Genomic DNA, 16,053 nt, shown 5'->3' with positions numbered 1-16,053 from the left:
GCTCTGCTCCACAGACACATGTGGTTGGACTTAAAAAGCTATTAGGGAGTGAGGTGCTGGCGGGAGTGCAGCCGGCCCTCGCACCAGAGGGGGGGGGAGGGAGGGCAGATGCCGAGGTGGTGAGCTCAGCACCCCGCTGCTCTCACTCCCTCCCGGGCAGGCCTCGGACTCGGGGGACCCTCTCCAGGCAGGAGAGTGCAGCGCTGCGCTGGCCCTCAGGGGAGGGAAGGCAGGCTGCTGCTGGGCCTGGGCCCAGAGCAGAGTCTGGGAAGTACAGTGTTCCTAGGACTCCGGCAGGGGCGGGCCAATCTCTGGGGGAGGGGTGGAGAGGGACGGTCTGGAGCTCCCTCCTGCCTTCTTGGGGTGACAGCCGGCTGGAGGTCTCCCTAAGCAGGGGAATGTGGCATTTGGTAGGGCTGGAAGGGGGAGATTCTGAGAAGAGCCAGAGAGCACATGAGCACATGAGGGGGGCTGGCGGGGGGGGGGGAACGGAGAACACACGCACAAGGGAAGGGAAAAGCGGCCCCACCCATCACGAGGCCAGAAAGAACCGACGGAAAGTTCCCTAGAGCAGCCAGCTTGTAAAAAGCTCCTTTTCTTTCCAAATTATGAATACTTTTTAACGAGAGGGGGAAAAGCAGCCCAGAGCGGCGATCTAGGACTTCATTAGGACTGTGTGTGTCTGTGACTCTACCAACACTGCCCCAGAGGCCCTGCCTCTGGGGACCTTTATCCTCAGGACTCTTACCCCCCCCCACACACACACTTCCTAACCCAAGGATGGCATCCTCAGCTGCTAGAGTTCAGTGAGACCTGACCTGAGGCCCAAGGAGCAGGATCTGAGACTGGCTGGCTACTTATTAAGGATCTAGTTCGGTCCCTTGGGGGCAGGACTCGTTGGGGTGCTGGCTCAGAACCCCCAGGGGTAGGCTTAGACTTGGTGTTGGGTCCTCCACAGGACTTCAGAGAAACAGCCTGTTCCAGTCTCTGGAGCCCCCCTTGAGTTCCTCAAATGTCTGCCTAGAGCACCCCATCCCCTCAGGGCAGAGCAATAGGAAGTAGGGAAACTGCATTGTACCACATGATCTGGCAGGAACAGAGTGTTTTAAGACATAAAAATCCACCCAGCCACCCACCCTATGGGGTGTCGGTTATGTCCTCCCTGTTGACAGGAACACCCCAGCTCTTCCATGAAGCTGACCCCCTCCATTTACTGCCCCCTCTCCCAGCTTCCTCTTGGGGGTCTCGCTACTTGTCACTGGAAAGATGGCAACTACAGGGAGACCCTGAGCCTGGGGGGGGACTGCCCTGAGCCACCAGGAGTCGGCCAGGCCTAGCTGGGTGGGGGAGGAGCTGGCCACAGAGCCGGGATCCTCGCTCAGGAAACACGCAAAGAATGCAGCTGGCAGCAGGCCAGGAGGCCAGGACCACAAAGAGGCCTTTGTTTTAGGAGGTGTCCGGGGAGTGGATGGACAGAGCAGTGGAGGTAGGGCAGCACCCCTTGGGGGTGGGACTGGAAGAGGACACTGGTCCCTGAGCTGTCCTCCCCCGCCCCCCCCATGTTCTGAGTCCATATCATGCCCCACACCTCAGCCCAACATGGGGCCCAGTTGTCCCACTTCTCAGCTCCTTCAGCTGATAGGGTCTCTGCCCCAAATCTACCCTTCCAAACTCCAGAGGTCTTCCTCTGCCTCCACCTCCCTTGGTACCAGGATAAGGGATGAGCTGGGGGTGTTCAGAGATGGGGTGGCCTCCAGTGGACTAAGCCTCCTCTCTCCTCTCGTAGTCCCTGCCCCTCCTCTGGGGGAGGGAGGGCCTTGGAACACTTCCCCCGCCCTCCTCCGCAGTTACAGGGTTTCTCTGGCCCCTTCTTGGCATCTGGAAAAGCTTGGGAAACTTAAAAAAACATTTTGGAGACTTTGTCTATTGCTCCACAGCCCTGCCAGGGAGCCTCAGCTACAAGGAAGAAAGAAGGGGGGAGGTGGGGAGCAACAGACAGAGAATAAGGTCAGAAGAGCAGAGTACTTAAGGAGGGAGCACCCCAGGGTGCTCAGCAGCCAACCTGACCAACCCAGGATACCAGAAAGATGCCAAAAACACAGCTACACAGCCCACAGGCAGGCTTCTGACTTCAGCATCTTACTGGATGGAGGCAGCAGGGGGAAGCCGGAGCTGGGGGCTCGAAAGGAAAAGGAAGAGCAGCCAGGAGCCGCTCATAGCAGGGAGAAGACAGGTCCCTCCCCAGGTTTTCCACATTCCCCCAACCCCAGCTGGCGCAGGTGCTGCCTCTCTGGGCGGGTCCGCAGGGACTGCCGTCCTGGGCTTTATGCAATGGCTCTGCGTGGACCCAGCCCCACAGCACGGTGGCCTGGCATACTCGGTAGGGAGGGGTCAGGGACTCACACGGCTCAAAGGTCACTCAGGGAAGAACAAGTGCGTGATGTGCACCAGCTTGTTTCTCTGACAGGAGGGGGCTGTCCCTGTCACCTTCACATGGCTGGCACAGGGAAAGCTGACCAAGGCTAGGGAAAGCCCAGCAACATCTGCTGCTCACTGGAGAAGCAGATTCTGGACGCGTAGGCTATCTGTGGGGAACTCACTGGAATCTGCCTCTGTAAAGCCTCCAGGTGACTCCAATCTGACCCAGTCTCGTAGGGCTTTGGGTGAAGATGCTGACCGGGATGCAGCAGGAGGGAGAGGGGAGAGGCACAGAGGTGGCCAGCTGCTCTCCTCCCAAGTAACGTGGATGCCACCTGGATGCCGGCGGGCGCTTGCGTTCATATCCAGTCTCAGCCCTGCTGGCACCCAAGACATGAAGGAGAGAGACAGAGAGGAAGTGGTGGCCCGAGCACGGAGGGGTGGGCAGTGGCAGGAGGGAGGGCTGTGGAAGAAGAGAAGTGGGAGGGAGCACCACAGAAGCCTGGTGTAGGTTGCGTGCTGCCGCCCGCCGAGCTGCAATCGAGTGCCCCGCCCCCTCCAGGCACCTGCTAAGGCAGCGGCAGCTCGGGTTGTGTTTCTTTAACCCCTGGGGCCTGTTGACACAGATTAGTATCGCTGGTCAGGGGTCAATAGGGAAGGCTCTTGAGGTCGAGACCTGAACAACTGGAGTTGTAATGAGCCACGTGGGGAAGAGGCCCTGGGAGAGGGAGGCCTGGGACGGGGAGAGGAGGAGGAAGAGTGGGAGAGGAAAGGAGAGGCAAGGAGAGAAGAGGAGGAGGAGGAGGTGGGGGGAGGGCTGTCTCCTCTCTGAACCTGCCTTGCTTGCTTGCTTGCTTAGGGCTTTGGAAAAAAGCAGCTGGCTTGCTCACTGGTTGGTGCTAGTTTGGGGGAGATATGTCATTGGCTGGCTGGCAAGGATGGGAAGATTCCAGTGGACAAAAGGGAGTGAAGATTCCAATGGCCCAGATTGGCACTGGCTCTTTGCCACTCGATCCCAATTTCCTAGAGTTAGGTGCCCGTGAGACCTGAGACACACCCTAGTCCTCTCTGGCCACCCCTGGTCACCCCAACTAAGTGAATCACTTACAGCAAGCCTGTGGGACCTGGAATGCTACAGGGGAGGAAAGGGCAGCTCCTCTGCCAGCTGCCCAGCCACTGGTAGAAGGAAGGCGGGCAGAAGCTGCACACAACGGCTGCCTGCTGACCTCTCTTAGAACTGCTCGATCCTCCTAAAACTGTCCTGTCCATTCTCTTCTACCTGCTCCTTGGGGCCACAAGGGTGCTGACACACAGGGGCGCGGAGGTGGGGGGGCACTCTTGCGTGTGTACAGTGGCAGGTGGCAGGTCACACTCAGAACCAGAACAGTGATGCCACACTGGGGAAAGCATAGGCACTGTCTCAGAGCGAGCTGGATCGGTGTTAAGTTCCCATCATCTGCAGGATGTCAGGCAGACTTGAAGAAGAAAAAAATCCTGCCCTGGATAGAGCCACCCTGCAGTTGCAGGCTGGGTGCTGGGTGCTGGTTGTGTTGTGGAGGGAATGCAGGGACTCCTGGAATGAGTGAGGCCAGCTGACTGCTAGGTGAGGGTCTGAAAGGTAAAGGAAAATCGAGAGACAGGAAGAGAGAAGCCTGTGTAGGAAGGAGCCCAGAGGCAGGAACAGCATGAGTGCTCAGGATGCCAGGAAGGGCAAGTCAGTGCTGGAATGGTTGGCATGAGGAGGGGAGGGGTGTGATACTGGCAATGCCACCAGAGGCCCAACCACAAACAAGGAGCCAGAGAAGATAGATGAGGAAGATGGGGCGGGGGGAGACCAACTACCTATTGGGAGGCAATTACAGATTCCCAGGAGACATTGTCTCACACAGATACCCTACAGCATGAAAACGTATGTCCACATAGATACCTGTACACAAATGGTCAATGCAGTATTATTCACAGTTGCCCCAAAAGTGCAAATGGCCCAAATATCCATCAACAGATAAACAGACAATCAAAATGTGGCATGTCGACACTATGGAATATTACTCAGCCTTAAAAAGGATAGAAACATTGGTACATACCAATGCAAAAGAGCATGCTCCATGAAAGAAATCAGTCACAAAACCACACCTTATATGTTACAGGAAATGCTCAGATAGAAAAATCCACAGCTTTAGGCAATAAGCAGACTCAGGGTTCACAAGGCTGGTGGGAATGAGGAAATGGGGTGAGCTACTAGTGGAATGATGGAATCGTCCTGGAGTTAGATGGGTTGCAGAACATTGTGAATATCTAAATGCCATGGAGTCATAAACTTTAAACATAAATCCACAATAGTTGAGAATGCATTCAATACACTTAACCTACCAAACCTAGCCAACTTTAAATGTGCTCCGAATACTCCCGTGGCGTGCTGTTGGGCAAAATCATCTAACACATAGCCTATTTCATAATAAGGTTCTGACTGTCTCATGTAACCTACAGAACACTGTCCTCACAGGGAAAATAGAACAGTGCTATGGGAATGCTTTACCACCATCATAAAGTTGAATGATCCTAAATCAAGCTGTTGTAGGTCTGGGACCATCGGTGGGGAATTTTACCATGTGAATTACTGCACTATAAAACACCAGTGTAGAAGTGAGAAGAGACTGGAGTTTGGAAGAAGACAAAGAGGATGAGGCAGTAGGAAGCCTCAGGGCCATCTCAGGGCCTGTGGTTAACTTGGTCCAAGGCTCATGTGCTAGGTTAGGTGGTGGTGCCCACAGCAAGACAGGGATCAGAGCGCAAAGGGCAGGGGGGTAGGCTAGGGAGCCTCGTGAGTAGAGCAACAGTGGGATGTCTGCCAGGAGCTGTCAAGAAGAGGGAGAGCATACCCTGAGCGAAGCTAGGATGTTCCCCAGTAGGGCCAGGTCCCGGGGCTTCGGCTGGCTAGCAGGTGGCTTCAGCAAGAGCCCTAAGCAAGGCCCAGGCAGCCAGCTTCCAGGCAGAGCAGCAATATCACAGCGCCTCTGTCCCCGGACTGCTGTAGGCTTAAGTGCAATGGGATTTGGTGGCACTGCTGGTGACATGTGACAACACAAGAGGAGAAGCAGAGGGTGGGAGGGCAAAGAGAGACCAAACAAGAGAAAGCAGTCTAGAAAGAAAGGAGTTGAGGGACTGACTGGAGGTATAGTTCGGTGATGGCGAGCTTTTCTAGTGAGGTCCTGGGTTTGATCCCTCCCCAAGACTGCAAAGGGATGGGGGTGGCAGACAAAGGCCTACCTTTCCCAAGTCCCCGACCTGCCAACACCACAGGCAGTACAGATAGAAAGCCAGGGAAACCAAGACTTCAGGTTCCTGACCTGAACATGGGGTATCTGGAAAGCCAGACTATCTCCCAACGGCTTGTGTACCCCAGTTCTCCATCCTCCCTGTCCCAGCAATAATTCTGCCCACGGCTCTAGGCCCAGGAGCTCAACACATGGCACCACTCAATGGTTTCTGGCACCAGAGAGGAATTTATTTCCTGGATGAAGCAGCCAAAATCGTTCTGTACCTTTGTTCATGAGCACGGTGCAGTTGGAGCCGACATTTTCTAATGGGGCCAGAGAAGAGCAACTCAAAATGGATTCAGGGCGGGTGTCGGCTGAGGCTGAGCAGCTCCCAGGCAGAGAGCATTCCGCGGTCTGGAAGGCTAATGGCGGGAGAGCGGATATGGCCAAGCTTATAAAATCAAATAGTCCAGACTTTCCTGTGAGTGTGCTGTAAATCAAACCCCCTCCCCCCGTAGGTAAGCCACCTGAAGCCTAAAAGATGGGGGGTACTTATCTGAGGCAGAGAAGTCCTACTTGCAAAACAAGTTTAGGGAATGGCCTTAGAGGGGACTGTCCCCAGAGAGAAATGGACTCCTGCCCATAATGGAAGGACATTGATCCCCAGAATCTTGGGCAGACCCCGTCAGTGCTGGGCAGGAGAAACAGACTCCTCCACAACCTACCCTCAGGATATCTGGGCTTCAACGCCAGGATCTTGATCCTCAGGTCTGTGGCCTACGTAGGAGAGGACAGGGCCACCGTCCCAGTCCAGCCCACAGGCCACAGCTGCCTGGGAGCGATCAAGCCAGCACAGCTCTCCTCCTGATGATTTGGACCATTAAAGGGTCTGGGCGTTCGATCTTTTCCTAATCAGGACTTGTGATTCGGTCCAAGACAAAAATCTCAGAAGGAAGAGAGCTGTGGTGCTGCCCCTCAGCTCTCCTCCCTTCTTCCCTCCCTATTTTCTGCTCCCGACATCCACATGCATGGAGACGTGCACAGACACAAAAAGGCACTCGTGTGCACAGGGATCCGGGTAGAACCACCACGCGCGCAGCCTATTTACAGACATTTCACCAAACAAAACATCAACTCCCAATGTTTGACAGGAAGCCCCACCCCTCTTGTCAGGCGTGATCTCCCCTAAAGAGGGTCCCCAGCGATGAGCTGCAAAAGCCCTAGGAAGGGGAAAGGGAAGAAAAGGAGTGTGTATGAGGCGAGAGAAGGTAAAATTATAAGGTTGGAGCTGTCAAGGCAAAAAAAAAAAAGGGTGGGGGGAATGCAAAGCGACTCCACTATTAGGGACTCGGTGTGAAATGTGGCATTCACAACAGCTGAAAATCTTGGTGCTTTGTCTGCAGCAAACATGGCCCGAAGGCTGGGAGGGCAGCCCCTGCACGTGGTAGACAGGCAGCGAACACACCATGCATCTGCCTGGAGCCACCTGTCTGGTATGTAGGTGACCCCCAGCCCCACATTCCTGACCCACCATGCTTGTCCCTTCCCCCAGAGATGCCAGGATATGGGTCAAAGCTGGAAACAACGGGAGGGGCAACAGTACCACAGGCTATCCGCCTGGTGGTCAAGACTGACTGCAGGAGGACACTTTGGTGCCTTCCCATCTAGAACACAGCACTCTAGGAGTCAGTGTTCAGGTCCCACCTGACCAGGCCGCTTCTCAGAGTGGAAGGCAGGCTAGAAGCTGGTGTAGCTGGAGTCCTTGGGGAGGGTACCAGTCCCTTCTGTGCCTGTGCGCCCTCCTCCCTGGGCCATCCATTCAGTGTACAACAGGAATTGGGGTGTGCTGGTTCCTCAACCTTGGCTCTAGCGCTTGCCACTGAAGGGACCTAAGCCTGACAGGAGACAGAAGCCGAATGCACGTGCGTATCATGGCCTGCCACACCCCACCCAATGCCCACTGCAGCGTCAACACAGGGTTTGTCTGTCTAGGTGGTTGCTGCCCTCTCTCATGCTCCCTAAGCACTTGAGTCTGGTCTGCAGGCTGAGCACCGGGGAGGTCCTCCTCAGGCCGAAGTCACTTTGCCAGTCCTTACTCTGCCAACCCAGCCATGAGCGTCTCCAGACCCTCTGCTGCAGGCAGGTGCTGAGGTGCCCTGTGCAGTGTCAGACAGGTGTCAGTGCACCTGGCCTCCATCTGTTGGGTGCCAGTAGCACCCCATCCCAAGGACACAATATCTCTAGATACATTTTGGGAGCAGGATGCCTGCCACTAAGAAGACTGTGTTGTTGGGTGGTGCTTGTCCCGGGGAGTGTGGGGCTCACACGTGGACCTACGCTGCTGCCCTGCCCAAGTGCCACCACAGAGTGGAATCTCAAGGGGCCCCCAGAGATGGCAGTGGAGGCAACCATGCACGAGACTCACTGGCGCTATGCTGCTGAGAGCGCTGCCCTGGTCCTGTGCTCTAGGCCCCTGCCCCAGCCCTGGGCATGGCCAGCACCAGGTCTCTTCAGCCCTAGGGGAAGAGCAGTTATCCCTGAGTTACAGCCAACCAAATGTGAGCTTTTAATAGCAGCTTCCTGTGGGGCTGGGCTCCCCCACCCCACCGCTCACTCAGCCTGCTCCTGACGCCCTGTAATTACAGCAATTGTAATCTCTTTTACTAACAGGTAGATTAATAGCGAGGCAGGTTCACAAAGAGTCCCAGAAAGGAACTACTCAGCGCTGAGCAGGCAGTAAGGGCCTGACACTTCGAAGTACACATACTCCTCTCCTTGAAGTGGGGGTGGGACTTGCTCACGGGGGGGGGGTGGCAGGTCACCCCTTCCACCGCAGGCTTCTGAGTCCTCAGAGGAGCCTCATGAATTTGAACCCCCTGACCTGAGAAGTTCCCCCTTACATAACGCGGGTGTGACTCATGCTGGCATTTACACACACGAGCCCCAACCCACGCTTGTACATACTTATACCCTCCTGACACTCGGACACACACACAGACACCTACAGAGGAGAGAACAGAGCAAGCCTCAGCAACACATCAGCCACCCACTGTGGCATGACCATGGGCCCTTGGGAAGTGGGCATCCTGGCACTGCCAGGTTGAAGAAGGAAGAGCGGCTCCCATCACAAGCAGTCATTTTACTGCTACACCTCACAAGCTCCCGGCCAGGCCTTGAAGGTCTGGGGCAGCCCTCATGTCCCAGAGCCTTAGGACAGTCAAGTTCTGGGCTAGATGGAGCATCTCATAGAAAAGGTTCAAGAAAGGGGGACCAGAAGCCCAAGATGCTTGAGTGGCCATGTGCTAACCAGGAGGTGGGAAGTGATACCGGCCTGGTTTTGAGGGGAAGAGGGCAGGTGTGTGCACACAGACACAGTGCAGTGGCTGTCAGACCTCAAATAACGGGAGTTTGTTCCTTACACACAGGGCTGAAGGCTGTGGACACAGGCACTGGGGGAGGTAGTCCTAAGTGTGAGGCTTGGGAATGGGGCGGGGGTGGGGTGGGGAAAGGAACTATGAGTAAAGTCACAGGCCACAGCCCAAGCAATGCATAGTGGCCATGCCTGTAATCCCAGTACCAGAGTAAAGGAGGCAGATGATCAAGAGTTCAAGGCCAAACTGAGTGTTTATGGCTCATGCCTGTTATTCTAGTTACTCAAGAGACTGGGACCTGGAGGATGGTAATTCAAAGCCAGCTTGGGAAGAAAAGTCCAGGAGACTCTGTTTCCAATTAACTAACAAAAATGTTAGTCTGGCCAGGCACTGATGGCTCAGGCCTGCAATCCTAGCTACTCAGGAGGGTGAGATTTAAGGATTGCAATTCAAAGACAACCTGTAAGATTCCTATCTCCAGTTACCCCCCAAAAATCCAGAAGTGAGCCAGGCGCTGTTGGCTCATGCCTGTAATCCTAGCTTCTCAGGAGGCTGAGATCTGAGGATCATAGTTCAAAGCCAGCCTGGATAGAAATTGGAGACTTATCTCCAATTAACCACCAGAAAACCAAAGTGGTGCTGTAGCTCAACATGAAAGAGTACTAGCCTTGAGCAAAAGAGCTCAGGGACAGTGCCCAGGCCCTGAGTTCAAGCCCCTAACAACAACAAAAAATCCAGAAATGGAGCTGTGGCACAAGTGGAAAAAAAGCTCAGGAATAGCATTCAGGCCCTGAGTTAAAGCCCCAGGACTAGCACGTACGTACACACACACACACACACACACACACACACACACACACACACACACACACACACACACACACACACACACACACACACACTAATGGATTGGAGATGTTCAAGTGGTGAAAGGCAGGCCATGAACAAGAAAGCTGAGAGAGAGTGCCAGGTACCTGAGTTCAAGCTCCTTGTATAGATACACACACATATACACATCAAAGTAAGCAAGAGTTCAAGGACAATTTGGGCTACACACTGTGATCTGTCACACACAAAATAAAAGTCCGCCAGGAGCCTGGTTCAGGCCATAGAGCTGGCCTTGGGGTAGCAGCAGCTGCTTCCTCAGGCGCTCCAGGGGCAGGTGCTGGTGGCGGCTGTGGGCTTGTACCTCCGGAGCTGCACTGGGGCTCTGCTGCTATTAAGACACCATGGCCAGCACCTGCTCACCACCAGGCAGTGTCAGGAATTGACTCTGCAGTCCCAGAGCCAGAAGTTGGCAGGGAGCTGCCGTGCCAGGGCCCTTGTGGGCCCCCCCCCCTTCTAGCAGTGCCAAGAGGGGGGCGGCTGCAGAGGCCAGGGAGGGACACCTCAGACTTACATAAAAACACGGCAGGCAGAGCGAGCATGTGGGCTGATGCTGTGATTAGCTCCCACAGTAGGCGTCGGCACACGTCCATCAGGAGATGTGCGAGCCGATGCAGAGGGCAGACCCATGAATGGGACGAACACGTATGAGCTCACTGTGAGGGCTGGCAGGTACAGGATTCGTGTAGAGGAACGTGGCATCCTTCTGGAGCTAGGAGTAATATGAGCAGGACTTGGGGATATGAAACCTTGTGAGTTTTGTGGGCATTAGATTTCCAGACAGCAATGTAACAAGGAATAATATGGAGTTTTCAAAAGAGCCCATGCCTACTGCCTGGTCAATCAACAAGTGTAGTGTAGTGTGCCAGGAGGTCCATCCTAGCAGAATTCACAATGAGATAAACGTGACACAACTGGGAGCCTCAATGGAGGTAAAGGCTACATTGATTCTTGTATTGTGAAATCTCAGGCTGTTACTTAAAAAGCATGTTGCTGCCCGTGCTGGTAGCTCTGGCCTAGAGAGATCCAGGGCCCAGGCTAGTCAGGGCAGAAAAGTTGGCCAGATTTTACCAAAAGCCGGGCACCGGTGGCTCAGTCCTGTAATCCTAGCTACTCAGGAGGCTGAGATCTGAGAACTGCGGTTCAAAGCTAGCCAGGGCAGAAAAATCAGAAAAGTCTGTGAGACTCTTATCTCCAAAAAAGCACTCAGAAAACCGGAAGTAGCACCATGGCTCAGGTGGTAGAGTGCTTGTCTTGAGCGTCCAGGCCCTGAGTTCAAGACCTACAACTGACCCTGACCAAAAAGAAAAACATAGCCACCAAAAACCAGGGCTAGAGATGTGGCTCAAGTGAGAGCACAGGCCTAGTATGCATAAGGCCCTGAGTTCAAACCCCAATATATATTTTTTTATTTAAAAATATATAAAATAAGGTTTTAATTTTTTCTTAATTTATTTTTTATTACCTTTAAGTATGGGAGAAAGGGGTTTCAATTCAACATATCAATTTAGGAGTACAATTCAGCTTGATCAGTATCACCCCTTCCTTTTTTTTTTTGGTCAGTTGTGTGGCTTGAACCCGGCCTGGGCGCTGTCCCCCAGCTCTTCAGGTCAAGGCAGCACTTTACCCTTGAGCCACAGCACCACTTCCAGCTTTTTCTGTTTATGTGGTGCTGAGGAACTGAACCCAGGGCCTCATGCATACAAGGCAAGCACTCTACCACTGAGCCACCTTCCCAGCTCTAGAGTCTCTTGAATTTATCTCCCCAGGCTGTTTTGAACTGAAATCCTCAGATCTCCACTACCTGAGTAGCTAGGAGCATACTAGGCATGAGGCATCAGCTCTTAGCTTACTTTTTATTTTATTTTATTTTGTCAGTCATAGGGCTTGAACTCAGGACCTGGGTGCTGTCCTTAAGCTCTTTTTGCTCAAGGCTAGAACTCTACCACTTTAGCCACAGCACCAGTTCCAGTTTTCTAGTGGTTAATTTGAGATTAGTCTCATGAATTTTCTTGCCTAGGCTGGCTTTGAACTATGACCCTCAGATCTCAGTCTCCTGATCAGCTAGCATTACAGGAATGAGCCACTAGCTCCCAGCTTTTATTTTATTTCTATGAGACAGGATATCACTATATGATTGGCCCCAAATGTACAATCCTCTTTGTCTACCTCCTAAATGCCAACATGTTTAGCTACAAGCTTTTATTTTTACTAAGCACCTATTACATTTGTACTAAGAGGAAATTTCTCATTCTTGAAAGGAAAAGAGGATAGAACTAATCAGAAATGTTGAGAATCTGGGGTAGTGCCATTAATAAGACACAAACACTGGGGGGGGGGGGAGGATGGGAAGGGATGGAAAGGGGAAACAAAGGAGGAGGCTACAAAATGCTTGATAAGAAATATACTCATTATCTTGCCCATGTAATTGTAACTCCTCTGTACAGTATTTTCACAATTTAAAAAAAAGACACAAACACTGGGCACCAGTGGGTCATGCCTGCAATTCTAGCTTCTTAGGAGCCTATCTGAGAATGGTGGTTAAAGCCAGCTTGGGCTTTGAACTCATATCTCCAAATTAACCACCAAAAGGCTGGAAGCAGAGCTGTAGCTCAAGTAATAAGAGTACTAGCTAGCCTTGAGCAAAAATTTCTCATGGACACACACACACACACACACACACACACACACACACACACACACACACACACACACACACACACACACACACACACACACACACAGAGTGATGTAAACCAGACAACAGCTGCCTATGTCTGTACTCATAGCTACTCAGGAGGCTGAGATCTGAGGATTACTGCTTGAAGCCAGCCCAGGCAAGAAATCTGGGAGACTTTTATCTCCAATAAACGATCCAAAAAAAAAAACCCAACAGATGTGGCTCTGCAGCTCAAGTGGGTAGAGCACTAACCTTGAATGACAGAAGCCAAACAAACAAAAATAGTGACATGGCATTAATACACAATGGTGCTGAAATTTAAAGGTAGCATCCCAAGGTCCATACTATAAAATCCAATTTTAAATAAAATTTGAATAAATGTAGAAAATGCAATAAAAGGCTGGTCGTAATAGTACTTAAATGGTACAATTGTGATAATTTTTCTTTTCTTCTTGACCATGTCTTTTTTTTTGGGGGGGGGGGTTCCAGTCGTGGGGCCTGAACTCTGGGCCTGGGCGCTGTCCCTCAGCTCTTCAGCTCAAGGCGAGCACTCTACCACTTGAGCCACAGTGCCACTTCTGGCTTTTTTTTTTCCTGCTTATGTGGTGCTGAGGAATCAAACCCAGGGCCTCAGGCATGCAAGGCAAGCGCACTACCACTGAGCCACCATCCCAGCCCTTCTTTTATATTTATATACGGAATGTCTATTATTCTCTTTCTCTCTTGGCTGAAGATGGAATCTAGGGCTTCGAACTCCGTAGGCATACGTTCTACATTAGTCTTCAGCGTTTGAAAAATACCTTTTGAAAGCAATGGACAGACAGACTAGCAGCCCTCTCCCTACAGACCACACTTAAGCAATTGCAGAGCCCTGTGTGTCTCCTTTGCTCACTTACATGAGGCAGGCTCAGCCTCCATGCTTAAGTGGACTCCAGCCTAAACGATAAAAAGCAAAAAAAAAAACAAAAACAAAAAACAGCAAGAGGGAGCACAGTTACACTCCCAAGACACATGCCAAGACTGGGTGCCCAGTGGTAATGCTGCCGCACCTCCCCTGGATGAGGCAACCTTTCAGGGGCCAGCAGGCGGGTAAAATCAAGGACAGGCACCAGCTGTGGAGAAGGGAGACTTAGGGCCGAGGGAGAGAGGAGGAAGTGGTGTTTGGAGAGTCTTCACGTGGTGATGTGACCACTGGGAATTTACTTGAAAGCCTGGACGGGGCTCTGCTCTGTGCAAGTGAAGGGGCAGCAGCGGTGTGGACAGAGCTGAGCTTCGGGCTGGTTAGGGAAGTGACTGCGAGTGTGAGTGTGCGCGAGGGTGTGAGGAAGGAGCCTCCCTCCCAGCTCACATTCTTTTAATAATTCATTGCTAATAACCAAATCCAGCCTCCAGAGCTGAGAGCACATGTACCAGCTGGGAGCTGGCAGTGGTCTTCGACTTGGAGTCTCCATGAGAGAGGACAGGGAGAATGGCCATGAGTCTGTCCGGAGGTGGGGCCGGAGCCTAGAGCTTCTTGGGAAAGGCAGAGGGGGCAAGGGGAGCCCCAGAAGGGAAGAGCCCAGGAGGCCTCTAGCCAGCCTGAGCCACAAGGCATCTGCCAGGCTGGCATGGAATGGGGTGGGGTGGGAAGGGAATATAAGCTCAGGCATCCTGCAGGCTACGTGGGCAGAGGACGTGGCATCTGAAGACAGCGTTCTTTGTGAAGGATTGTCCCCCCATGATGAAGTCTAGCAGGCACAGGCAAGGAGACACAAAGCAGCCTGGGTGATGGTGGAGCAGGCTAAGCCAGGACCCATGTGCCCACTGAGCAAGGTGCTAGGGGGTGGAGGATGTGGCCAAGAAGATGGCTCCTCTTCCCTTACGTTCCTGACAGTTCATCATCATCTATGGAAAGGAAAACCATCCACATATTGGGAAAACAAATCCCTGTGAGCCCATAAACCCACGGGTTCTCATTTGCACGCCATGCTTCTTCCAGTGTTCTAGAAGCTTCTATCCCCCTCCCCTTCACACTTCGAGGAATTCTCTGCTTGTGTTGCTCACACCCAGCAATGCTGTCCCCTGCCCTCGTAAGCCCCTTTCTGTTCGTTACACCACTGTAGGCCTTCGTGTTGGCTCTTAAGGACAATGTCAGCTGCTCCCCATCTGAAGGTGATTCACTGTTCAAAACGAGTTTACAGACACAGAGAAAACTACATGGGAGGGGGGGGAGGGTACACAAGAGGCAGATGTGAAGGCCGATAAAATTGAGTCCCAGATCCCAGATTCCAAAACCTTTGCGATGACATGCAAAGTGTCACAGAGGGGCAAAATAACCTGGCCAAGGGACCTAGCGGGAGCTGGGGCCATGGCAGAGAAACGGGCCCACCCAGAGCGCGCTCGCTCCTGCAGCCAGCACTCGAAAGGTGACACAAGGCAGGAGAGGCTGCAATAGGAACGTCAGCCTCGCCCAGGGAGGGTCTATGGAGGCTGCCACTGAATGTCTTCTGCCTGTTGTCCCCACACAAGGGAGTAGGGCTCAAGCCCACCAGGGACATGCCAGCAGCCAGAGAGCGCTTTGTTGGAGAGCAGCACAATTCAGAGGTCTTGCCAAGCTAGGCTGGTATCTAAGTCATTATATTAATGAATCTCGGAGTTACGAAATCTAATATTAGACAGTGGCTTTGGTATCATCATCCTCAGCTACTGTCCCACGTGGCCAGGAACACTCCTGGGCAGCCGCACGGCTTGAACAGACTGTGTGTGCGCGCGGCCCGCACGCGAGGATGCGCGAGCCAGAGCGGGTGGGGAGAGCAGCAAATGTGTGTGTGGTGTTTAATTTAAAAGAAATGCATGTATTTGAAACCGTGCCCAGAGATCTGTGTGCTGGGCCCACTTTCTACAGCATGATACCATAAATAAGTGAGAGAAATCTGGCCCATCCTCAGGGCAGAGGCCTCTTCCTTGGTCCTATCTCTCAGGCTGGTAATATCCTGAGGATTAGAGTTCCACAGAGCAATGGCTTTTGTGCTCAAAGCCAGCACCACTCCCCACAGAGTTCCCTTTGGCCCCACAGGCAGGACCCTGCATGCCGAGCCTTGTGTTCTGACTCCTCATCCCTGATCGTTAGCTGTCTCCACCCCTAGTCCAAACTCAAAAGTCAGGCTTGACACCCAGAGGCCCAGCTGGTTCTCCCTTCCCCTGCTCTGCAAGCCAGAATAGTGCACACCACCACCCTGGCCATTATCCGTGGGCCCCGGCTGAGGCCAGCAGAAACCATGACCCAGTTGGCCATGCTGCACATGTGCTCGAAGAATGAGGAGCCAAGTCAGCTGCAGCCAGGTAGCGAACTAAACACACATGAAACCAGGTGAAAGATACCATGTTTGCTCGACACTTGTGATCGCACTTCATGTTCACTGGGCAACAGACTCTTCTACAGATGACGTCACGGAGCTCAGAA

General features: G+C 52.9%; 1 protein-coding gene across 7 annotated transcripts in view; it reads right to left on the bottom strand.

Annotated features, from left to right (window-relative positions):
- LOC138808796 (nuclear factor 1 X-type) overlaps positions 1-16,053 on the bottom strand; it is a 95,022-nt gene that overhangs the window by 35,526 nt on the left and 43,443 nt on the right. The gene's annotated exons all lie outside the window — the stretch shown is intronic.

Source organism: Dipodomys merriami, unplaced genomic scaffold (assembly GCF_024711535.1).
Source record: "Dipodomys merriami isolate MVZ:Mamm:240054 unplaced genomic scaffold, mDipMer1.0.p SCAF_477, whole genome shotgun sequence".
NCBI lineage: Eukaryota > Metazoa > Chordata > Mammalia > Rodentia > Heteromyidae > Dipodomys > Dipodomys merriami.
The sequence above is the reverse complement of the archived record's forward strand: the minus strand, read 5'-3'. Positions and strand labels throughout refer to the sequence as shown.